Source organism: Python bivittatus, unplaced genomic scaffold, assembly GCF_059951505.1.
Source record: "Python bivittatus isolate LINGU-HERP-01145 unplaced genomic scaffold, Pbiv_v1 ctg000020_np1212, whole genome shotgun sequence".
In the NCBI taxonomy this organism is placed as follows: Eukaryota; Metazoa; Chordata; class Lepidosauria; order Squamata; family Pythonidae; genus Python; species Python bivittatus.
The window spans coordinates 4,671,074-4,696,758 of NW_028277030.1; the positions used below are offsets into that span (position 1 = coordinate 4,671,074).

The following is a 25,685-nucleotide window of genomic DNA, read 5'->3' on the forward strand; positions in this document are numbered from 1 at the left end:
GAAGTAATCGTACTTTTTGAAAGAAAATCAGGACTTCTAAAATAAGTGGAGTTTCAGAAGCACCACATATTTTAAAACAAGCACTATTGAAAAGCCATGTTTGCAGAGTGCAATTGAGTTAATACTGAACTGGGGAATAATTTGAAAATAGATTTAATTATATACATTATGCACACAATAATGATGGCCTTTGAATAAAAGCAATAAAAATGTCCAAAAACAACTAAGTGTTTTTGATGAATTACCCAGGGATGCATATCTGTACATTAATATGGAAGCTTTTATTGCCTTGAGAATGATTTTAAAACTTCAATATTTTTGATAGTTGATTAAGTCACTTTCATAAGGTTAAAGAGATAGACAAAGAATTGATAGTTTAAAAATATTCTGACACAATGATGTTCATGTTTCCGTGCCCTAAATATGGAGGTTTGTGCCTGTGCAGAGCACTGTTCCAGAAAAAATTATCCTGAGACTTTTGGCAGTCACCACTCCCCAGGACTGCAACTCCAGTCTTTCACGGCGTTCCTTTTTGGCCGCTACAGCAGTAGCCCTGTTAGAAGCAGTCTCTGTTTTTCTTTGGGAATGTTTCAGCACTATTGTTGATTTTCTGTTATTTTCTTCTGCTTCTTCTTTCTTCTTCCTAATTGGAAAAGTGATTTTCTGTTGCTGCTGCTGCTGTTGTTAGTTACCTGGAACCTAGTTAGCTGGTCAGATAGAAATGGAACTAATAATAGACCATAAATGTACTAGTTCTGGGATCCAGCTGTGTTCCTTATGGAAGGACATTCATATCCAGGAATACCTCCAGTGTTAACTGAGTTGCCCTTTCCACCAAGTCGAGTAACGCACTGCCCCAGTATTGTGTATATCCCTGTGGAGGCCAAGCTGCTACCACCGCAGCCTCTTTGTATTTCCACAGTGGTGATACCACCAAGCCGTTTCGACTCAGTTCGGTACAGTCTCAAGCCCAACCCTTCCACTAGAAATGGCCTGTTGAGATGAATACGCAAGCTCAGATAATCATGATACAGATGAATCCTACCTCAGGCTGTTTTAAGGGTGCTTATTTCTATGGAAATCTAAGGTAAAGAAGCCTCACCTTTTCCTAAAAAGCAGAATAGAGAAATAAGGAGCAATCTGCCCCCGAGTCTAATACGAAAACCACATTCTTTATAATGAGCAAGTATGCAGCTCCTGTATCAAGAATGGCAGCATTGTACCCCTAGTACAAAGTGAACCTCTTTTGCCCCTCTGTATATTGATGCCCTCTTTTTGTTATCCTCTCCTCTCAAATCGACATTAGAACATCAAGTTCTATTCTTTTGTAGCTTTTTTAAGGGGTGGGGTAGGGGGTATTTTAATTTTGCTCATTTATTTGTTTATACTTAAACAAAACAACAAAAAGCAAAGCACAGTTTATAAATTAGTATCATCACCGTTGATTTAACAGCATTGTCTTATCCCAGCAGTAATATCATTTAAATGATTATCAAATGCTGCCATGGAAAAGAAAGGTTCCTCCAGGTTCATCAAGATCCTGAAAAGAGAAGCATTTTAACTGGCCAATTTCTTAGAAGAGGGGTAGTCAGACAGCTAAGAAACTTAGAGGGGCCATTAATAGTTGGCCAGAAGGTGGAGAAAGTTAATGGCAGTGATAACCTGTATATATAAAACAGAAAACACATACTGAAAGTTCTAGAGACAATCTGTTAATGAATGTACCTTTACAATAGTATTTGTTTATTAGAAACATAACATATTAAGCAAGCTATCTTAATTACAAGAGTAGAGGGATCCATTTCATTGGCGTCTTTCCAGACTGTGGAATTAACTAATTGGCTAACTACCAAAACTCTGCATAATGGAAAAATAAAATTAAAACATGCCCAGACAATTTCTTAATATCACTTTACATTGTTTTGAAATATTATAAAATGTGTTTCTTTAGCTATCCCCCCCTTTTTTTCCCTAAAGGAAATGCCAAGAGAACTTGTTCTCCCATTTTCTTATTAATTATAGAATATTTTATGAAAATGCTCTTTTAAAATACTTTGAAATATTTAATATATGTTCTATAATGACAATAAAATGCCATTCTAAATTAGATCAATTTGGAAAATATTTTATTATTTATCACTTTATTATTTATTTATTATGTTATTATTCAGATATGAAATTGTGTCTATTAAATATTCAGCTTTTAGGAAGTTTTGATCTAAATAGATAACTAAATAAATATGAAGTCTAGGTCCCCATATATATTGTATATAATATTATTGAGACACATTTTAATAACTTTTATACGTATTTGTAGCCATATGTATAACTGTAACGCCTATGTCAATAAATCTGTAGGTTTTTTCCTTGTATCACTTTTGTCTATATTTCAAATACAAACTTTATACTACAGAAATATAGTAATAGAGAAATGCTGATGTGGTTATTCCGGTGTGCCCTGCTCAGCACAAGATGAAAAAAAATCCTTCCCTTCCCATTCACCTTTTCTGGCATGTATTCTCTTCAAACCTGAAGCAGTAGTCTTTGTATAGGTGTGGGCAAAGAATAATAATATTATTCTATTATGTTTATTTCATTATGGGGTACTGACTAGAAAACCTTTTAAAATCCGATTTAGGGAAAGGTTTCAAGGGACAAATGCCAATTTTGATGGGCCAATGTCAACGTGGACAGAGCACCCCTTCCTCTGAAGACAACCTCAGAATTAATTATGCATTCGTTGCATAACCTCTCTTGCTTGCCTACTCAGAAGTGAATTTCACTAGATTTATTGTGCCTATTCAGATGTATTCAATAATGTTATTCCTCTGTAAGAGAATAGGAGGATTGTTGTAACCGTCTTAAATAGAATTATACAACCCAAGCAGAATCAGGCAGTACTGATTGCATTTGCAACTTGGCAACAGCTTGTGAAAAAAGATTTAAAATAATTGTTCACCTTCACACACACCCCTTCCTATTGACTTATAATGTACTGTATAAAAAAAAATCATTGAATCTTAATTTATACTTCATATTGCATGCATCAGAACTTTTCCAGAGGTAATTAGGCTCAGTCAGTGCTGCTCCTAGCTAAGTACTTAAATATATTTATAATAACTAAAAATAATAATAAACTGTTGAGGTCCTAGGAATAACCAGCCCTATATTGCAGATGAGAGGCAGTTAGTGAAAGTTATTAAAGTTGCCATTGTTTCTGTAATCACACTGACTTTGCTCTTAATTGAGTGTGAACAGCCCATATTTCCAACAATAGGAGATACACTAAAAAGGGGGGGGGCATCAAATGAATATGCCCAGAAAAATGGGGGGGGGGGAAGCAAAGATAAAGCAAACCTGTGCAGTGGTTCCAATAAAGCTTCTTGAGTTTTGGTGTGGAACAGCACTTTCCCTGTCTCCCTGGAAATTTGTGACAATTGGCAGGTAGGCTGTGCATGTCTGGGTAAAATTGTCAGCCCTTCGAGATAGCCCAGACAGGAAACCAAAACCATGAGTACCAACGCTACCTTTATTGTAAGGTTACAGTAACAGAATCTAAACAGATACCACCTCCACCCAAACCTTTAATAGAAGAGCTGCTGTAGTGCCTACTTTCTATCAGGTTTCAAGGGACATCTGATTGATGGAAGGAGAGGGTAGTCAGGATCCGCAACATGAAACACTATTTTGTTAATTTAAATATTTATAAAGAGCCCCTTACCAAAAAAATGAGCACTGAGAGAAAGAAAGAAAGAAAGAAAGAAAGAAAGAAAGAAAGAAAGAAAGAAAGAAAGAAAGAAAGAAAGAAAGAAAGAAAGAAAGAAAGAAAAGCTGGTTCCTACAATATGGGATGAAAAGTCACATATGTGAGATGGGCAGCTATATAAGTCAAATAAATAAATAAAAAGCAATCATGTAAGTGTAAGATGGTCATTACATCTTTGTGCCGTGGAAGACTGTTTTACTATCTGTCACATAATTTGCAGCAGGAAATTTAAGAGAATCTTAAGTTGTTTGTGGTTTGTCTTGTTTAATGGCTTTTTATCTATTGTTTTGTGGGGCTTTTTCATGTGCTTTAATTACATGTATAGATTTATATTGTAGTACGGTTTTCATTTATAACGCTCAGAATGATAGATAAGCACTAGAAGAACAGATAATATGTCACTATAATATAGTTATATAAATATAACTAGTACTAAGATGGGGGAAGCTTTCTGATCTTTAAGTAAGTAGTTTGATTTTGAACTAGCTTTCTTTAAAATCAGTGAGACTTCTGGAATTAGCATAAATATTTGTAGTTGTGGGATACAAACCAATGTCATGAATGGTGTTATTGATCAGCATTGCAAATTGGACAGTATATATTTCAGCTGGATCTAAGTTATCTAAGGAAAATTGTGGCAAACATCATTGCCATGTCAAGCTGTTGATATTTATATAAACAACGTATAAATAGATGGTTGAAAATTCCCATGTATTTCCCATGAGATGAGGTTTAAAATGAATATTATTCCTAGATTAATGAATATTTTAAGGAATCCCTTTCTAAACTCTTTTAGTTGTTTAGATTGAGAAATTAAGAAAGTTGTTCTGGGATGGATAGACTATCTTTTCTTTATCTAAATTGAGACTTCCATATGAAAGCAGAAGGGTTAGGTTTTTATAATATCAATGAACTTTCATCTTGATATCATAGATCTGGGGGGGGGCTGTGTGTATGTGTGTTGTGTTGTTTTTCAGGTGAAATAAAGAATTATTTTCTTTAAAAACCAATATGGACAGAATTAGAAAATTCTTACTGACTGCTCTGACACCTTGGCAGGGGCTTGGATCTTTCTTTAACTGAAATTCATTTGTTTTCCCAGCATTAAAGGCTGCAAAATATATTTGGAAGATTTTTGGGTGGAAATTTAACTTTGATCAGGGATACATGAAAAACTGACATTTTGGAATAATCATTCTTATTTAAAAGTTGCAGATTATTTTTTAACCTATTTGGGCGGAAAAATGTGTTCATACTCTATACCAGTTTATTAATGCTTTTTAAAGAAAAAAACTGATATACAACAAGAGGAATTTGGATTGTCTTAAATTGCAGGTTGTAAATATATTCAATTACAACAACATTTATTTCTTAATTTGAGAGTGCTGCATTGTGCTTCTGAAACTCACAGATTACGTTGCAATTAGAAAATGTTTTGAAACCTAGAGTTTATTTTACAAAAATTTGAAGATATTGTTAAGATGAGTCTAGGCAATCTGTGAGAAATTTGGAATCCAGAGTTAGACCAAGAGAATGGTTTTGTGTTTTGAAGAATATTAAACAAGGTGCTTATGATCTTACAATGAGACTAATGCATTAAAATATCACTTTTCTTTATTTGAGAAGGTGTGGGTATCAACCATTTTATGCTGGAGTAATAATGTATTTGAGGATAGCTGAGTGCATGTGATTGGCCCTTGTTTTTCGGTTGTCCCCTTTTGGTTTTACAGTTCAAGGATTGTTAATCTGATTTTGGGAAGAGAAGGCTTAACAATGCAATATATCTATACCCCGAACTTGGAATGTATTGGTTTATGAAGAACTTTGGACTTATCAAGCTTGAAGTGTAGCTAAAAAGATAAATGTTTGCATGACTGAAAAGGAATTGCCATGCCAGAGTTCAAGCTCTGGCTGAAAAACTGTTTTTGCTCAGCCTTAATTGTAGTAATAACATGGCAAAATACACATGCATTAGTTTTTACTGCTTCTACTGCAGTTGCTTTAGTTTCATAAGGTGATATTTTGTTCTCTCCTTCTTAAGTTACTGGGCTGCATCCTCAAACTGACAGTTGTTTGGGATTTCAAACTGATTCATCTCCACCTTCTCAAATAATTCTGACTTGCTGCCGTTACTATTATGACCGCTACTACCACTGCTGCTACTACTAATGTTGACTTATTCCGTGTATTTTGGCACCTGAACAGGAATGCATCAAAGCAGTGAAATGTAGGAAAAGGTTTGATATAAGCTTTATAAATGTACAAATGTACAAAGAAGCTTTAAGTTGCCAAAGTGGCAAATTGACCATGAAACCCGAGTTTTGAAATATCTAGCCTTTATTTTACGTGCCTTCTCAGCAAGGACTTTTGGTGTGTGGAGTCCAGATTTGCATGCTGAGTGGATCGGACAAGAGGATGAAATAACGTTTTTCCCATTTCCCCGCGCAGTCTCCAGTGCTTACCATGCTAGAGGAAGGAAGAGCTCGGAGCTACTGGGAAAGGAATGAAAATAGTCTCTCACACATTCTTTGGGAGAAAGGATGTGTGCAGCTCTCTATCTGGCTGAAAGGTCTATTAATTACTGATAATGGTTTACTGGATTCTTCAATTTCAGAACAATGGCTGTAGGATGTTGAGTCTTATAGGCTTTGCTCAGATCTGCTGTATGTTAGGAAAGTTTTGAACATTTGGGAGAGAGAGAGGGAGAGGGAAGTTCTGTTTTTGGCTACAGTATTTTTTTTTTTTCAATACCTCTTGCCAAACCAATGCTCAGTCTAATCCCTGCTCTGACTTCATGGCTCTTTTTTATAGATCCTTCCTTTTTCTTTCTAATTTATTGATGCAGACCTTAATCCTTCCTCTAGAAGCCTTGTTACATTTACAATTTCTGCTTGCCTTAAAAAGTTAAAACTTAGAATTTAATTATTCTAAACCAAACTTGGTGTCCTATCCTTTATTACTACTTTATGTCAGTAGTGCATCATATACTTGATCTCTTCTGCTTCTTCCATCTGCTCTACCGAATCTGCCAAATGAAGATTTCTGGGAATTTGAAAGCCTGCACATTTCCTTCACGCATTTTGGTTTCTCTTAAAATAAGTATTGCCAAGTTATAAATGTTTGACTAAAGTTATGATTGCTTGCGTCTTAATTTATTGTGATAAGTGTGAATCAATTCCATACCCACAGTGCTCTAAGTGACTTATTTGTAATGTTTAGGATGGTATCAAAACAGCTTATCATAGTGGCAGTTGGGGAGACAGGTAGAGGAAAAGTTGCTGCTAGTTGTTCCCATGCCAAACCGAGTCCCTACCCCATGTAAACCGAAACTCACATACATGCATACAAAGAAGCTTGAGTATTTGCTGGAGGGAATAGATGGGAGCATATATCACCATTCCATCCCAGCTATGAAGCTCCTTAGCCAATTTCCATTATAAATGGGGTTCTTTTTATACAGGAAACAGCAGAATCCCTGGCAATGGCCGCCCCATCGATGCACCAGGCCAACAGGGTTATTAGAATGTGGCATCCCTGAGGAGCTCTCAGAGGAGGGGAGATCCAATCCTTTGCAGTCTTGATAGCATCCCTGGAGGAGGATGTACCTGTACTTCTCTGTGAAGTGCTAGGGGAAAAACAGACAGAGTTGCCAGGGCCAGGAGAAGCTTCCTACTACTGTAGAGATGGAGAATCCCAACTACATGATGCTTGGACTGCAGGCCCTATCTGACCCTGAGAAAGATCTGCAGACTGTCCCATCACAAGTATATTTCTCTGTTTGGAATGTCAGCCCTGGTTTTCCCCACTAAGGGCAGAAGTATCAGAGAACAAAAATAGCAAGGAGACTAAGCATGAAGAGCCCCCTCTCTCAGTGTTTCTATTCTAAAAAGCAGCTTAGACCCAACATGGGATAGAAAAATTGCAGAGCCGCAAGATAAAAGGTTTTAGTGACACCACAGTTCTATCAGTGAGACATTATTGGATCATCTAGTCCAGTGGAATCTTGCCGAATTCAGATGACTTATGGAAGCTACCACCCTGTATTACCTTCAGCGTAAAGCTGAGTTCTCTCTATATCAGAGAAAGTGTTGTCTCAGTTGCAGAGCACAGGGCTGGAGGTAGTATACTGCACTCTGATATTTGGAGCTGCCAGAACTATCTTCCTTCACTGTTAGTAGTGGGAGCTTGTTGGAACAGGACCAGAAGCCAGCTTGGTTGAAACAGTGAAGACAAAGTATGGGGGACCTCTTTTTCAAGGCAGGATCATATGCAGGTTCCATTAGCAGAAATAAAGATGTGTTTATTCATTTATTAAATGTTTACACTATCTGATTCCCAGTGATTCTGGTTGGTTCACAGATAAAAACACACAGAACAATAAAATAATACAACAATAAAAACAAAGAGGAAAAGTTGGCACAAATCAGACAACAACCAAAGCAAACCCACATTACCCAAAGGGGGCTTCATCTTCTCTCAAGTTTGTGAATCTCCTTGTATATGTTAAATGAGTACCAGCAACAGCTTGGGTCACCTGGCATCTCTTTATGCATCCAGATCCTTGAAAAGTGATTGAGAGGGATAAATGGAGTCTGAAGATTGCAGTTGCCTAGAGAATGGTGGATGTTTGAGCAATGCAGCTGTATAGAAAACTTGCTTTCTTCTATTCCCAAAAGACTGGTGAAAGTCAGGGTGGTAGGTTATGTTCCATTGTAACATACAAGTTGTTTACAATATGTGGCATTGCCCTCGCATACCTGATGCTGGAGGATATTACAGACCAGTTCATATCGCCTAAGACATACAGGCACCTGACATTTGCCAATCCAAATGCTGTATCATTTTTTTAGAAAAATCAGAGCTCAATGGGTCTGAGCAGAATGATACTTGCACTCATCTGTCTGAAATGTAGCAGGTTTCATCCCCTCAAACAAGGTTTGTTAAAGTAATTAATAATTTGCTATCAAACTGCAGTGCTAAATCAGCCATGGAAAATCATCTGGGTATGGGTGTAACAACGTTTCATTCCCATTGCTAGTTCCTATAGCTCAGCGTAGAGTTTTCTGAAAAGGTTGAATCTCCCAGCAGTTCTGCGTTCTTGGGGCAGAGAGCTAGAAGAGAGAGGAGGCTGGTATGGAGCTTGCCATTTACAGCAACTTACCCCATTTTTAGTTGGGAAAGGAAGTTTACAGGCAAAGTTCCTACCAAAGATGTTTCTGTGGTTTTTAGAAAATATTTTTTTTCTTTCAATTTCATCTGTCTGAAGTTTGTAATAGTTTCAGTATCCTGTTTTGTATGAGCCATTGAACAACAGCATCAACAACACTTAAATTTCAGCCTTAGGATAGTAGAGCTGAAAGTATTTAAATACAGGTAGTTACCCAAGTAGTTTCAACTAAGATATAGTTAATATTTCAATGACTTTTTCTTTTTTTAACTTAATATTTTATACCACTTTTCATTGAAAATTTCCATTTGTAAACCATCAAAGTAGTTCACCAAACCTTTATGATAAATACAATAAAATATAGGGGGAAAAGTATAAAAGGGTCATAGCTACATAGTAAAAATAGATTAATTAGAACTGATAAGGACAAATAAATCAGTTCAATTTCTGGGGAAAATCTTTAGAATAGGGGATTGCCTAATCTCTGTTGGAAGTAGTTAACTGTCATAGTTACAAGTTGTATTTTGGTTGCCCAGGTGCATCAGTGCCCCACTGCACCTACTTCTCAAGCTGCTCCATTTTTAATGCCTATAGAACTACATCTCATCTGCACTCTAGAATGTGCTTTGTGCAATTGACTAATCTAAATTCTTCTGTGCAGAGTGTATTGTTTCTTCTAGAATGTCATGTGTCATCATCACACCACTATTAATTACCAAAAAAAACTGAAGCAAGAACACAATGGTACAAACAAGCCTTAACAATCAAGGTCCAATAATATGATAAAAAAACTAAACAATTTCACTTTCAAAATCATGAGTTGGTTTATCAGTATCAAAGATGATATTGCATAAAATGTTTTGAATAGTTATGAAGTGTTTTTCCTTGAAGGAGTTTCATGGATGCTACAGTGCTGATGATATTTTGTTGTATTTTTTTTTTTTTTATCGTATGATAAGATATCTTATGGCTCACTCCTTGTTGAGGCTCACTTCTTAAAATAACTTCTATGATAGAATGTTCTTAACAAAATCCACACAAACAGAGAAATGGTAAACAGGGTTTTTTTCCCTGTAGGTTCAAGGTTTTTTATAGATATATTCTCATGAAGAATTATTCGAATATTATTTAATTACTTTGTGTTGTTTTGATCCTTTCTTCTCCAAAGCTAAATTTTCCTTACCTCTAATAGTTTCACTCTTTTTTATTATTATTATTTTTATTCTGGGGATAATATTTAAACTTTTGCCATAAAGTTGAATTCTTTCTAAAAACTTCTCTTCAGTTTAAAACTGATGGGAATTCTCCCTATCTTTTAATTTGTTAGAATTGTTTCCTTACTACCTATTATCTCATTCAAAATCCAGCTGTTCACTGATTGAAGGAAGACAAGTTTTAATAGATAATATTCAGCTTATCTCTGCTTTTAATCACACTGACACACACATATGTCCCACCATTTCATTATACTTCTCCAGCATTGTGTCATACATCGTGACAGAAAAACAAAAGTTAGGAAAGTGCTTAATTCTTAATTGATACTGCCAATAATGGCACTGAGGTGAAATCTCTCACCAAACCATTTATTTTCTTCTGAATTAACAGTTTCTACTTATTGCATTGGAGAATTAAGGCACTGCACAACATTATAGGAGTAGGATTTAATGATTTACCCTGTAAGGAATGAGAGGGGGAAAGAATATAAGCTTATTTGAGTACCTTTTCTAACACAGTTGTACATTAATAAGCACCCTTTTTTGGTTAGTATAGGTCTTAAAGTTCATATAATAAACTTCCAACACTTTTTTTTTTCCTTTTCAGTTGAGTATAAGACAACCTGGGATCTTCCCCCCCCCCCGCCCCCCAGCTCTGATTCCTGGCATTCCTGATCAATGCATTCATCAGAATATGTTGATTTATTTTAAGACCCTTCTAAGGGTCTCTTAGGCAGGAACTAGTTAGCTCCTTTTTAAAGTTTAAAGTTTGATAGATTACAAAAAAATTCCACATATTTCAGTAGATGATGCTGAATCATAGCTTATTCCAGTTGCTGGGGTGTTCCATCTGAACGTTTCTAGAGATGATGTTGGGGAACTCTGGAATGGGGAGAATTGCAGAGAAGAGCTATACATGCTATTCTAAAAAATCAGCCTTATTTCATCCTGCAAAAATTATCTTTAGGTGGTATTAAATATTATTCCTCTCAGGTATTTCTGACATCGATTTTTTCTTTTTCTCTCAGTCGCCCTCACCCTGTTTAGGCAGACAATTTTAAAATTTACTTATTTTTTTGCTGTCTTTGGAACAAACTGTCAGTTATGCTGAATGAACATGGAATGTTACCCAGGTCACTCTTTTAGATGGCAACAGGTTAAAGTTAGAGCTGTACAAACTTTGAAATGCCAACATCCAAATTAAGCTTGGCAAGCTCCTCAAAAAAGTTAGGAGTTGGCAAATTTAAATCATTTTCATCTCCAAACTGGTTTTTTCCCCCCTTACCTCTGTGTCATCACATGTGAGTTAAACTGACAAAAACTAGTTGTAGTGGCTTAACCTTACCTTCTTGCTATAGTAGATACTCTCTTATGTTTCCAACTTTTTAAAGAAATTCCTTGTTTTGGAGCCACTAAGCTCTTCATTTGGACAGTGTCCTTGGCCTGCACGTCAACTGCTTAGAGGCAGTATGGTTGGTTTATTTAGTAGGAAGTGATATATATATACAGGTTTCAAATAAAAAACATAAAAGTGGACCCTATATATGTTCTGGGGAACAAAGCTTGTTGCATAGTTTAATGAATTTGCCAAAGTTTGTCCTGGGCCTGCCATCTCAATCCCACCTGCATACATTCTGCATCCTCTGAATCTCTGAAGAAGCCTTTTGGTATTTACCAGTCCTCACTCTTACTCTTTGTCTCTATCTCTCCATGAATCTTGCTTGGTTTTGTTGGTTACATTTTACCTGAGAAAATCGCATATACTTTCAGACTGATATATCTTGAAGGGAAATAATTAGCTGTAACTGAAGTTTTCTCATCAGGTTAATTACTTCCTCTCATGCCTGAGAGAAGAGGTTTATTTAAATAGCAATGATTGAAATAACTATATACTTTTAAGGTTTTTTCTTTTGAATTTTAGAAATTAAGGGAAGAAAGACACATTTAGTGTTGGAAGGAAGAGACTCTTCAGATTCCAGTGTTTGAATTGAACTGATATATTCTCACAGTTTGTTAAAAATACAGGATTTCTTCTTTTAGTCTCTCATATAGATACACACATACACACATAACATACTGTACATACAAACACAGACATATATATACATACACACACACACATACTGTACAAACAAACAGAATTTGGTTAGGAATTGCCAAGCTATGATTGGCCAATTGGGAGGAACAATTCATAACCACGGTGTCATAGTAATATTTGGATGGAAAAACATAGTTTATCTGGGAACAGCAGCAACCACATAGTGGTCTGCATGATAAATTGGGGTCAAATATGTTGTCTGAAAAAGTTCAGAGCAGAGAAGATCTCCTACAGTTCTTATACCCTCTTTTGGAAGAAACACTGTTGGTGTGTCAAGAGAGATACTGGAGACGATGGATGAAATGATGATAAGCAAGAGAAAATCTATCCCAGACAATTTGTGTAGTTCACTTTTATGTTTCTTTCTGGAAGGGTCACTCTCCCAGTTGAAGGAGGCCCAGGCCTTTTACCCTCTGCTAGTAATGATCAAATGTGCTCTCTGCAACCCTGTTATTATTTCCGTATATTAAGTAGCATCATGTTGGGAAGAAGCAAACAATCAGAGCAGCTGTCTGGCTGTAGCTTACAATAGTAATATCTACAATCATTGGGTGCTGCTGATTTACATGTAAAATAAGATTTTATATTCTGCTGATGAATGGTGGCTCTTCTTCACATTCTTAAAATGGCAAAGTTTAATAAATGTTCAGTTCAATATAGTTACAGCATTTAAGACTGATTGCAGATGTTTCCCACATTGGGATTAAAGTAACGAATTCTGTATCCAAAGTAGCATTATATTGAATCCTTTCCCAACTGAAGCTGAAAATAAATTCAGTAAGATGACTGCTATTTCCTTTTGGATGTGATTCTTTCACCAAAGGCATCCTGAACAGCAAGTGTGCCATTCCTGCCGTTCCATGAAAAATGGTTTGGCAGAGATACTTAGGGGTTTGCTTGCTGGTTTAACGGCACTGTCCTTGTGGGTAGAGCACCCGTGTTCCACAGCAGAGGAAGATGACAGAATGCTAAAGAATTGTTAAAGGCAAAAGCTTACAGATTGGCATCTTGGGGTAAACAAAAGGATGCCAACTCAAGCCTTTGTGTGCTTCCACTCAAAATATTTTCCCTTGGCTTCATAAGAATATCTTGAACTGGAATGCATTTCTCCTACAGCTATTTATATTGCTGGTTTGCTGTTACTTCACCTGGAGCTTGCAGCAGAACTGATGAGAGTTTGCATACTTAACTGGCCAATCAACGGAGTCATCACCTTGGGCTTAAACTGCCAAGCCGGCAATAATTAAGGAAAGAGTCCTGGGTGTTGGTGGCTCTAGGGAAGAGCCTTTCTGTGATGCAGTATTGCTGACATCACCCACCCTTTGCAGAACTGTGTTAGTAAATGTAATATATAAAAATGAGTTTGTCATCGGTATCTGTTGGATGAACATTAGACCAAAATATTCACCAGCAAATAATCATTATATTACAGCAATAGCCATCCTCATTCACTGAAGTACTGTTAAATTGGAAACAATATAGTACAAGTAGGCAAACGCTGAACCTGAGATTAAGGGGAAAAAAATGAAATGTCAAGTCACATTTTTGTAGGACTCTTTTTACTATATTTCCATAAATGCTGAGGGAATTATGTTGCATATACTTGAAGCTGTTTATTTTCATTTCTGGCCTGATTTTCTACATTGAGAAAACCATGTCTAATGATCTTGAGCATTCTTGAAGGAAAAAAAAAACACTTATATTTTACATAATGGTTTACATGTGTGAGTTCCCTCTGAAAGGAACACTATAATTAGCTTGTCGTCTTCCTGAGAGGAGACTATCTGTCTTAAAGATACATTGGTCAGCCTTGCCTTCTACAACATTGTTATTTTCTTTGAATGAAATATATGCACACACACACATACTTTCCCATTAAATTTGTGTGTGTGGGGGGGTGTTTTTGCTTTCCCGCTTCTTTGATTCACATTTGGACTAGAGATTCAAAGGACAATTGACTATGCTTTCTTCCTTTCTTATTTAGCTAACAATGGGAATAAGATTTTGGCTTCCAGATTTTAATAACTTACTGTCTTCTGAATTTGGAACTGTTTGGGCAACCTTGAGAAAAAGAACAAAATTACAGTAAAAAGCATGTGGACTTCCTGTTTGAGTCATAAAGTAATATATACATCTTATGTTCATTTTCCTAAGGACTGACTACAATTCTGCCATAGAGAATAAAAAATGTGGAATATAGTTTTCTTGCATGGCTTTAGTTGTTAAAATATAATGATCTCGCACAGAGTGGTAGTTGAAAAAGTTATACATTCCACTTTTTCATGATCTTGTTACTAAAGGAAAATGCAGTTTACTGAAATGCTTTCCTGCTTTTGGAAAGCTATGTGCCCTTTTGTTTTTCTTTAATTAAACCAGCACAGTAAGTATAAGTAGTTTAGCAATGGCATAGTTGAGCTGGAGGATGGGGGTTCACTGGTGGTCATATTATCACTGGGATTTGTTTCTCAGCAGTGGTATGAAATGATCAAATACTTTCTGATTTTTTAAAATCTCCCTTGGTGTTTTTCATTTATAACTAAACGTTTTATAGGAAGTAAAGAATTTATTTGTGTTTAAAAAATAGGCTATAGGATTAAATGATGTGTGGAAGTATTCCAGGGCTGTTGGCTAGAAGAAAGCAGTGGCAAATCACTTTCGAACATGCCAAAAAAAACCCTGCATGGATATGCCCATGCAAGTCACTAGGAGCTGAACTTGACATAAAAGCGATCTTATATACTGAAGATTTTATATATTGAAGAATCATTATTTAAAATGAATTTTTGAAACTGACCACCATATCATATGTTACTATATAAATAGAAACAATGATATAGGAATACACATACACACACACGTACATAATTAACATAAAAGAGCGATTATTACCATCTTTTAATAGATAAAGTTTTGTAAGATAACATAAAGTTTTTGCGAGATATAACTTCGGGATAAAACACATCTGTGTATCTCTACTATTTTTCTTAATTTAAAGGAGTATGTTTTAATTATTTAGTGCTTGACACTGAAAAGCATTACATTGAATTCACATGTGTAAAATAAATGTCTGCTCAATTTAGTAGTGGCGGTTCCTTTCCACATGGAATTGTTCTGTCATTGAGTCAGTGAACATAAGAAGAACCATAAAGAGGGTTGTACATACATGCATAGCCATCATACTGTCTCTTTTTAGATAAGCAGTGTTATGAAGGACACAGAAAATGAGTAAGATAAAGAAATTAAAGGCATGAATAAAAAAAGAAAAGGAAAAATTTATTCAAACACCACTCATTATATCTGCCCATTTCCTTCTATCTTTGCAAACCAGCACATCCAAAGATTGCTTCAGACTTTGCCTTTTGCTCTGTAAACTTCTGACCTTGCTGGTTTTGAGGATCTCATCAACTCCATTCAGCTATGACTTTCTCAATCTTCCCTTTCCTCTCAGCCCATTCACTTCTTCCATCAGTATTTGCTCTGTGATTTTTTATCATTCAAAAGTACAGTCTTGCACATAGGGTTTTGTTTTGTTTTTTGTTTTTGCTTTTTTGACAAACATTTGTCCCTCATAACAGACTTTATTTATTTAATTAAATTTTGGAGCTGTCCAATTTCTCAGTGATTCCTGGCAGGCACAAATAAAAGAGGAAATAAGAATATAAAAAAAGAACAAGACCAACCAGAAATGCAAAGATCTACCTATGCAAAGATGTACACTTGGCCACAGCTGCTACCTGTTCTTCAAGCCAGAGCTGAGAGTCCAAGAGGACTCCCATATTGCACACAGGTCTCAGATGGGGAAGGGCCACCTCATTGAGAATTAATGTTGGAATGTCTCTTTGTCTGGTGCCCCAAATATACAGCCACTCAGTCTTGTCAGGATTGAGTCTGAGTCTGTTCCTCTTCATCCAGGCCTATACAGCCTCCAAGGACTGGGCTAGAACTTTGTTGGCATCACCTGATCAACCTGGGGTCGAGATGGACAATGAGGTATCATCAGTATACTAACAATACTTGACTGCAGACTGATGGATAATCACATCTGGTGGTTTCATGTAGATGTTAAAGAGAAGGGGATAGTGTGTAGTGTGAAGTAGTGGATTGAGTAGTGAAATGAATAGTATGGAATTTAGATTTAGATTTAGATTTAGATTTTTTTTTTATCCTGCCATGATGATGGTGATGATGATGATGATGATGATGATGATGGTTGGTTGCACAGTCAGCCAGATGTTTAGACTGGATTTGGCATTTTTATCCACCTATCGAGTCCTTCCCAAGGACATGAGATAGGCAGATGTTGTTGTTTGATGGTATTAAAGGTATCATCACAGGATATGAGCTGTTCCAAGAAAAGCTGCCTTTTGCAACTGACTGATGGTGATGTCAATGCCGATGATTTTCAAGTGATTCTCCAGATGTTTAGGAATTGCACCTAAGGCACCTATAACTATTGGTACTATCTTTGCTTTCTTTTGCCACACTCATTCTACTTCTATTTGTGGGTCTTTGTATTTTGTAATTTTCTCCAGTTCTTTCTCTTCTATTCTGCTGTCTCCAGGTATTGCAATGTCTACTATCCAGCCTTTTTTGTCATTCTTATCAACAATTGTGGTGGTTGTTGTTGTTACATAAATAACTCAAGGAATTTAACTTGAAGAAATCTAAAGTCCTGCATCTGATAGGAAAAATGTGAGGCTTGGCTGTAGGATGGGAGAGAACCTGCTTGGCAGTAGTACATATGAAAGGAATCTGGTGATCGTGCTGACCGCAAGGTAAACATAAGTTAGCAGTGTGATGCAGCTGCTAAAAAACTAATTGCTATCTGGGTTGCATTAACAGAACCATAAAGTCTAGATCACAAGAAGATACTTTGTATTCTACCCTGGTCAGATTCCATTTGGAGAACTGTATCCAGTTCTGGATACCACAATTCAAGAAAAGTCAAGCACAGAGTGGAGCTACCAATAGTGGAGATTCTGGGAACCAAGCCGTATGAGGAACTGTGTATGTTTAGCCTATTAAAAATATGAGCCAATTGTTTAAAATTACAATGAAACAAATAAATATCAGGAAGAACTTCCTGACTATATGACTGTTAGTTGGTGGAACAGGCTGCAAAATGATGTGGTAAGTTATCCTTCACTAGAGATTTTCAAACAGAGACTGAATGACCATCTGTTAGAGAAGCTCTAATAAAACGTGCATCAAGCAAAGGATTGGACTGGGTGACCTCTATAATCTTTCTCAACTCTAATTCTAAGGAAGGAAAAAAATTTACTTAGGATGAATGACCAGGGTGGCTAGAAATACCCTTCCTATTGAATTCTGATATATGAATTATGAAAGCAAATAAAAAAACAAAATACTGAAAACTGACACAACCGTGTCAAGACAATGAATTTCTAGAGGACTACATGAACATAGTAATAAAAAATACACTCATCTTGTAGAGTATGTATGAAACCATGTCATTATTCCTGTTACATATGTTATCCAGTCTCCAGCAATGCTCCCTCAGCATTGTCAGGAGAGGAGATTTTTATGTGCAGTGCTATCCCCTCCCAAAATAGTTTTAATTTCCCCCCAAAGAACCATTTTTACACAGCCTAAATTCCAGGGAAGTGTGTTTAGGATGGAACATTATACAGTTGCGGTTTTTAAATGTGTTTTGTGCATATTGCACTACAGTTATTTTTCTAAGAAGTTGTGGATGATGATGATGATGATGATGATGATGATGATGATGATGTCACTCATGACATGTCAGGTACAATTATAGCGCCTAAGAGACAAAAATGGGGGTTGGAAATAGTGAACTTGAGCCGTCTCAAAAGATACTTAGATTTGTGAATATCGTAAATTGAATGGAAATACTGAATATTTCTCTAGAGTTTCCTACAACTCTTTCATAACTATTTTTAGGGGAAATGCTGACCAATTGCAGATCTTCTGCTTCCTTTTAGCACTTTCCCATTGTAGTTTTCAAGCAAGACTGTATCCTGAAAGAGGGCTGTAATTAGTATAATTAAGATATTCAGAAAAGCTTTTAATACATTCATACAAAAAAAATTACATAAATAGGTTTTTACATATAGAACAGCATTTTGACCAGTTATCAAACTGATAGAAGATCATCTACTCTGTATAGAGTTCAACAAGCCTTGGGATTTTTTTTCAAATAGATTTGGTTAATAATTGAATACTAACAACATTGAAAAGTAAGTAGCAACTCTTGAAACTATTTTAGTGTACACTGGGGAAAACATTATCTTTTCATTCCCATCTAAAGAGTTTGGAGGAGAGTTGCTCTGTTTTATTACAATTTAGGGAAGGCTCAAAATGTATCTTTTAACTTGGGCTTTTTTAGACATTTTTTCGAAGACTGTACACTCGAGAAAGCAGCATATAAATAATTGTAAATAAATAAAATCATTTATATTCATTGGGAGTTGGAAGCTGGCTGGACAGAGACCATGGAGGTGCTGATAATACCTTGGGAGAATTTGAATCTGTTGATCTTAAGGAAGTGGATGAAGTCCTTGCTGAGATGAGCTCTGCCATTTCAGTCCAGCTCATCCAGGCAACTAGGGAAGAGATAGGAGGCAAAATCTAGGTCATTGTGAATGCCTTGTGGGAGGGGAAGTAGTTGTCCATTGATATGCCCTTTCCTTAAGTAGATGGCTATGGACCCAGCTATACTAGACAATCATCACCTAGTCTCCATCTTTGCTTTTGAAATGCCAACGTCCAAATTAAGCTTGGTGAGCTTCTCAAAAAAGTTAGGAGTTGGCAAATTTAAATCATTATGAAGTCCAAGCTTTTTTTCCCTTAGCTCTGAGTCATCACATGTGAGTTAAAATCCACAAAAACCTGGTTGTAGCAGCTTAATCTATTTTACCTTCTTGCTATTGTAGATACTCTCTTGTGTTTCCAAGTTTTTAAAGAAATTCCTTGTTTTGGAGCCACTAAGCTCTTCATTTGGAAGTGTGTATGGCCAGTGTACTTGGATCCGGCTTATGAAATCAGAGTAGCAGGCCCCCACTTCCACTGGAATGTCTGCACAAGGCCAACATAGATGTAGGCTTCAGGGGGATAGTCAATTCTGTTCCCTGAAGCAGAGACCTAGATTCACTAACATTTGTTTAATCAACTGTTTTAATTGTAAACCACTTGGAAGTTGTATGGTTGGTTTATTTAATAAGAAGAGATATGCAAATAAAATAAAACAAAAGTGTACACTATACATATTCTGGAGGACAAAGCTTGTTGTATAGTCAAGCTTGTTGTGTAGTATCTTTGTTTTTGAGAGAACATAGTTCAGAAGGTGGGGGTAACTGCTTTAAAGGACTCTTGAAGAAGTAGATTAACAGGATCCTTTTTAATCAGGGTTGTAGCCCAAACATGCGACAGAAGTTGTCCTAGTCAGTCTAATCAGTGACTTGTGACTGGGCTTATATAGGGACAGCATGACTGTATTAGTTCTTTGGGATCTCTTGGGAGCTTTTGATGCCGTCAACCTTAATAACCTTTTGGACCACTTGCAAGAGTTGGGAGTCAGGGACACTGTTTTATGGTAGTTTTGTTCCATCCCAAGTGGAGGGTTCAGGCCTTAAGGCCCTCCAATATGGGATGTCACAGGCTCAAATTTCTCCCCCATTTTATTTAACATCTTCATGAGGCTGTTTGGGGAGGTCATTCAACCATCTGGGGTATGATATCATCAATATCCAGCTAGATATCTCTAAGCTACACTTATTGGGGGATATGATGGAAGTATTGACCTGGTGTTTGGAGAATATAACTGTCTGGATGGGGAGAAAGAGGCTGAGATTCAACCCTAGCAAAATGGAATGGCTATTAGTTCAGAAACTGACTGAGTCTGGAACAATAACAACTTTAGATCTTGATAGGTTATGTTCCATCAAAAAGAGCTAATGTGGAATTGGGAGTTCTCTTGGACTCTCAGCACCTGCTTGAAAAATAAATGGAAGCAGAAACCAGGAGAACATTTGTCAAACTATAGCTGGTGTGCCAGTTGCAGCTATTGCTGGAACAGGAAGCCCTGGCAACTGTCATTCATGTCTTTGTCACCTCACATCTGGACTGTTGTAATGCATTCTAAATGGGCCTGCCCTTGAAGACCACCCAGAAGCTGCAGTGAGTGTACAGTGTGGCAGATTATTTCCTTCTACATGAAGAAGGCTGACTCTACTTCACTATTTTCCCCTTCAGTAACTAATAGAAGGATAATGTCCCACTTAGGTCAGCCTGCACTTTCCCCCTTTATTAAAGACAAAGCAGCCAGTGCTCAACTGGAGCGCCTGCAAGTTCATCACTTGCTGACTTTGGCCACCTCAAGTGGTACATCAGTTAGTAAGGTGAGAGTGATTTGAGGGAAGGCGCATTCCTCACTCTTTCACATGCCAGTTTAGCTAGTCTGGTAGCCAGATTATGCCTGTGAACTAGAGATTCCCTATCTTTGTGTTAGATCAAAAGCTGATTAAGAGCTAATGGTATAATAATGCTGCTAAAAAGGCAAATACAGTATTAACAGAAACACATCCAAATCAAGTAGGCAATAAGTCTTCATATTTGCACTTTTCCAGACTCTGATGCAAATTGGGATGGGAGATCACCAAGGAGTACAAAGAGTATATGCTAGACTACTTAATGGAACTACATTTTAGATGAAGGCATGGCAAATTGCTTCTCTAATGTTGCTGAGAAAGCTGCATGGATGTATCCATGTAGTCACCAGCTCAAGTTGAGGGCAGCTTTACCTTTACAAAACTCAGTGCATGTATTAGGAAGAAGAGTACAGAAAGCAATGGAGAATGTACAAACAAAAACACCTATTCAAAAAAATTAAAAATGTAGACATTGTCTATGGAAATAGTCTTTGTTAACTTGTCTTTATTCCAGAGTTAATTCTATCTCAGCAAAATACCATGAGCTTAGTATGGCTTAATTTTCATGGTACATAAGAAAAATCTTGAAACACAGAAATGTAGTCATGAAGTTCTGACACATTATACCATATTATGTGCAATACCTTAGTGCTGAAGAGACCAACAATTATGGGATTGTCATTATTATAGCATTTTTTTCAGACCACAGTATTTATATCATGAACTTTAGACATTTTAGTTAGGCCAAAAGCCAGTCATCTCCCAAGAGAAATTAAGAGATATAAGCTGAGTAACAACGCAAACAAGATGAATTTGGGTGTCTTTATTTTTTAAATTACTCTTCATCAAAATAAACACACTAAAACAGCGAAACTATAAAGCAAGTTGAAACTATAAAGCAAATTGAAGCAAATATAAGCATTGAAAATATCTGGAAATACTAAAATGTTCTAATCTAGAATTGAAAGTGTTGTAAATTTATTGCCACTAATACTTTTGACAAGCCACTAAAGAAAAGCTCTCTTTTTATACATAATTAACATTCCTTACATAATTATTACATTATTATTTGAAAAAAGGAGGTCCACCGAAGACTGGCAGATATGGAAAGAGGCATTTCCACAGATAGGTTTCTTTCCCAAGGTATGGAGGGCATGGTACTTTCTGAAACCAATTAGGTAAATATAAAAGAAGCATCTCATCATGGTTCAGTTAGACTATTGAGTTATCTAGGAGAATCAGTGGCATACAACTCTCCTGTTTCTTTGAATAGAGTTTATCCATCAAGGTAAAGACAGCTGCCCTGATGCCAAGTGTCAGATTAAACTGAGGCCAGATAAACAGTTTTCATTCAAAAGTGCCTAGAACTGAACCACCACCTTCTCAAGTAGCTTTCCTCCAAACCTGGATTTGCTTTGTGCTTGAGCAGTAGCTGTTACAATTTTCAAAATCCACTAAGCTTTTTTAAAAGAGTGGTCTCACAACCACTTCCTTCAAGACAGTTAGACTTATGCTTTGTCTCAAGAAGCAATGATTACCTGGGCACACTTAATTTTCTAGACTTGATCTGAGATGAGCAAGGTTCTTTATCACACCAGGCCTCTGAGGATTTGAATATTCTCTGTCTAAAATCTAAGATATAGTAACCCCTTTTGCCACCTGGGAAAGCTCTACTACATGACCATCCTAAATGCAATGATCCTGTAAAACTAGAAACACTTATCAGGGCCACAAGGTATATATAATAGTGACATTTTTAGCATCAGCCTTTGGGCCTTGTCCGTCATTTAAAGAACTGTTTCACCCTAGAGCCTCCTGGCTATACATCTAAGAGAGCATCTTTAAACACTGATTTTTAACACAGTGTGCTAGAAGCAGTGCTTGTGATTTTTCTTTTTTAAGCATTGTCATTGGTAAACAAGCTATACATTTTCTTACCTTAATGTCTTGAGTAGACTTGAGCAGTTCTCAGCAGCGCAACTTTGGCAGAACCTTCTATTGTGAACGCTATTGCTCTCTCCAAGTGTATTCTGCAGCATGAATACAATGAAGAGTGGGAGACTGCAGCATTGTGCTATACATATGGAAAGCATCTGCTGTTGGCATATATCTCCCCATAAATAGTTGACCGCTGTTTTCATAGTCACTTTAAAGTGTGTAATACAGGTCCAGTGTATCAACTTGGGTTTGTAGAAACGTTGATTATCACCAGATTCCAGACCCGGCTACTTGAAGAAACACCAAAATAATTGTTTCAGCCAGCCAGGCATGAATGTTTTGTGCAATGTAGGGATAATGTTTAACGCAAGAGAAACCAGGAGAGTATATGGCTGTTAAAACATATAAAACATTTTCAAAATAAAACAAATGGGAACTAAACAATACCTTACCATTTTTTGTGGATCTTTTAATGCAGTTCTCCAAGAGCTTCTCATATTAAAACCAGAAGTGCAACCTGAAAATTAATATCAATTACTGAAAAACAAATGCCACATCAGTAATGTTAAGATTTTGTTTTAAACCCACAAACTGAATGCAATTCAAAACTCCAGTAAGGCTAAAAATACGAACTTGACCTATAAGAATTACCACAAAATGCTTTGCAGTCAAAAGCCAACCAAAAAAAAAAGGAGCTGATGTTTTGAGATCTCAGGGCTGATATACTCTGTTCTGTGAGCCAGAAAAGATTGGAGATGCACAGATTTTGCAATATGTATATGTATATGTATATTTATATGTATGTATGAGTGTGTGTGTGTGTGCGTGTGATTTCTAAATTTTTTATTCTTGGATTAGTCATATTTTGATTTTGTTTTATTTTTAAAGATGTCCATGTTGGAATTTAGTGTAATTTTATTTCTATACTATGATTATCTTTAACTTATTTAATAATTGAATGAAACTGAAATTGAATGAAAGAAGTAAATTATATTTTTCTGATCTTGTTTTGTATTGGCTTTATTATATGGTTTCTTGTGTATATTGTTTGTTAGCTGCACAGAGTTATTTGTTCAAAATGGATGGCCATATAAATTTTATAAATACATTTTATTAACTATTTTATAGATGTATAAACTTCTTCTGCCAATTAATTGACAGTATTTTATGTAATCACTGCCCCGTTATCCCTCCTAATAATTGCTTATTCTACTTGTTAGTAGCCAGCCTAGGAAAAAAACTGACAGAGGCTTATTTTTGTGTCCCATCACATAGTAGTTCATCATCCACCGATCAGCATATGTAGATATCGAAAACAGTTAAGTCAGTTTCCTTAATTCAGCCACACATTTCCCTGGTAAGCCCAGGGCTTTGGAGTAGCAAACATATATGTCTCTCAGAGCACCCCTTTCATTCTGGCTGGCTGAAATAACTCTTAACACTCAGTGTATGAAGAATGGGGTGGATCGAATAAATTAGCAGATATCACAAAATGAAACTACTTTAGGAAATAGTTTACCCTTTATAATCACCGAAATACTCCAGTGAATGTGCCAGTCGTACTAAGTAAATATATTTGTTTATAGACATGTTCTGTATTAGCTTCCACTCTTGCCCAGGACTTTGTCCAAACAAAATCCCACTAGAAGTAGGATGTTCGCACCCGAGTAGGAGTTTCTTGGATAAATATTTTTGCTATATTGAGACCAAAACCACTTCTACAAATTTCAGACTTTGATTGAAATGGTATATTTCTTTTTGCTTTTTATTTCTTCCCATCTCCACCACTGGCAACCACTGATGCATTACCTTAACTCCTCTTACCTCCCACCGCTCTGGTGAACAAGAGCCTCAGTAGAAACTGAGCCCATCAAGCAGGAAAGAGCACCGAGCAGAAACAGAAGGAGCCGCACCCACATTTCTGCTAGTGAAGGAGCAGGGAGCCGAAGAAAATCTCTCCGTTTGGAAAGTAGCTGTTCTTGCTTACGATAACGGATGAGTTCCTATTTTCCCAGCAAGCCAGATATATCCATTAAGTTAAGAATGCATATGGGATAAAGGGAGCACATTTTCACATTGCACGCATTTGCCAGGGAGTTATTTATGGATAAATGTGTGTGGTTGATGATATATGCTTACGCTATAATAGCAAGAGAAAGCCTCTGACCATGCAGCCGGTAGCTGCAGCATCTAATGGAAAATATCTATTTTCCTCCAAGACTCTTCAGCTGCTTACATGAAAATTCCACTCCTGTCGCCCAGGAGCTGCCTATTCCAACATCCACTTCAGTCATCCTGGTATCTAGCCATCAGCAACAATGGGGAGAAAGGGCGAATGCAAATAATAATTAGACGACGTGCCATATTTTGAAAGCTTTAAGCAAACATTCAGCTTGTAACCCATTGAAACACTCTTGGGAAGTATCATATCCCTATGTTAAAGACAGGGAAACTGAAGCTCCATAAAGGACAAATGGTCTTTGGGAGGCCACACAGCAAGGAAGGAGGGTAGTTAATATTAAATCCTGGTCTCTTCTGGCTCTAGCAAAGCCGTCCCTTCCCAGCCACCCCACTCTGCTTTCTCTTCCTCTCCCTTCCAAGCCAATTGCCTTAAAATGCTCCACAGAGTTGAGGAGGAATAACAATATCAAGGACACAGACATGTTTGTCTAGACCTGGCCAGAGCTGCACTCCAAATAAATGCGAGTAAGTTGAATAAAACCTAGCTGCTGTGAGCAACCCTACTGAGGAGAGAGTCTAATCAGGGCATTACACAATGTACTAATAATCTTCAGTTATACTCTGTGGGAGGTCTTAAAGTTAGTAGGAAGCATGTCTGCCTTTTTATGCTCTGCTCTGATTCTTAAACAAAATCCAGCTTTACAGTCACATTCTTTTTTCTAGATGTCTCCCTTAAGGCTTCCAGTTTAACTTTATTTCCAGAAGTTTTCTTACTCAGAAAAATAAATCTATTAAACTTTGTGGCAGTGATGGGAAGAACTTCATAAGTCTGTTTGTTTTGCAAAACCTACTGCCAAGTATTGTTTTATAGTTTCCTTTTTTAAGCTTCCCACACCATTGTTTACAGTAG

General features: G+C 36.7%; 1 protein-coding gene and 1 long non-coding RNA gene across 6 annotated transcripts in view; one reads left to right on the forward strand and one right to left on the reverse strand.

Moving 5' to 3' along the window:
* The window catches only part of SUPT3H (SPT3 homolog, SAGA and STAGA complex component), a 271,532-nt gene that overhangs the window by 231,820 nt on the left and 14,027 nt on the right, over positions 1 to 25,685 (forward strand). The window lies entirely within an intron of this gene.
* Positions 21,656 to 23,105, reverse strand: LOC148216963 (uncharacterized). Its single transcript, XR_015797786.1, has 3 exons — positions 23,047 to 23,105; positions 22,595 to 22,686; positions 21,656 to 21,820 (listed from the first exon to the last, which is right to left on the reverse strand). It is a non-coding gene; the product is annotated as an uncharacterized LOC148216963 (long non-coding RNA).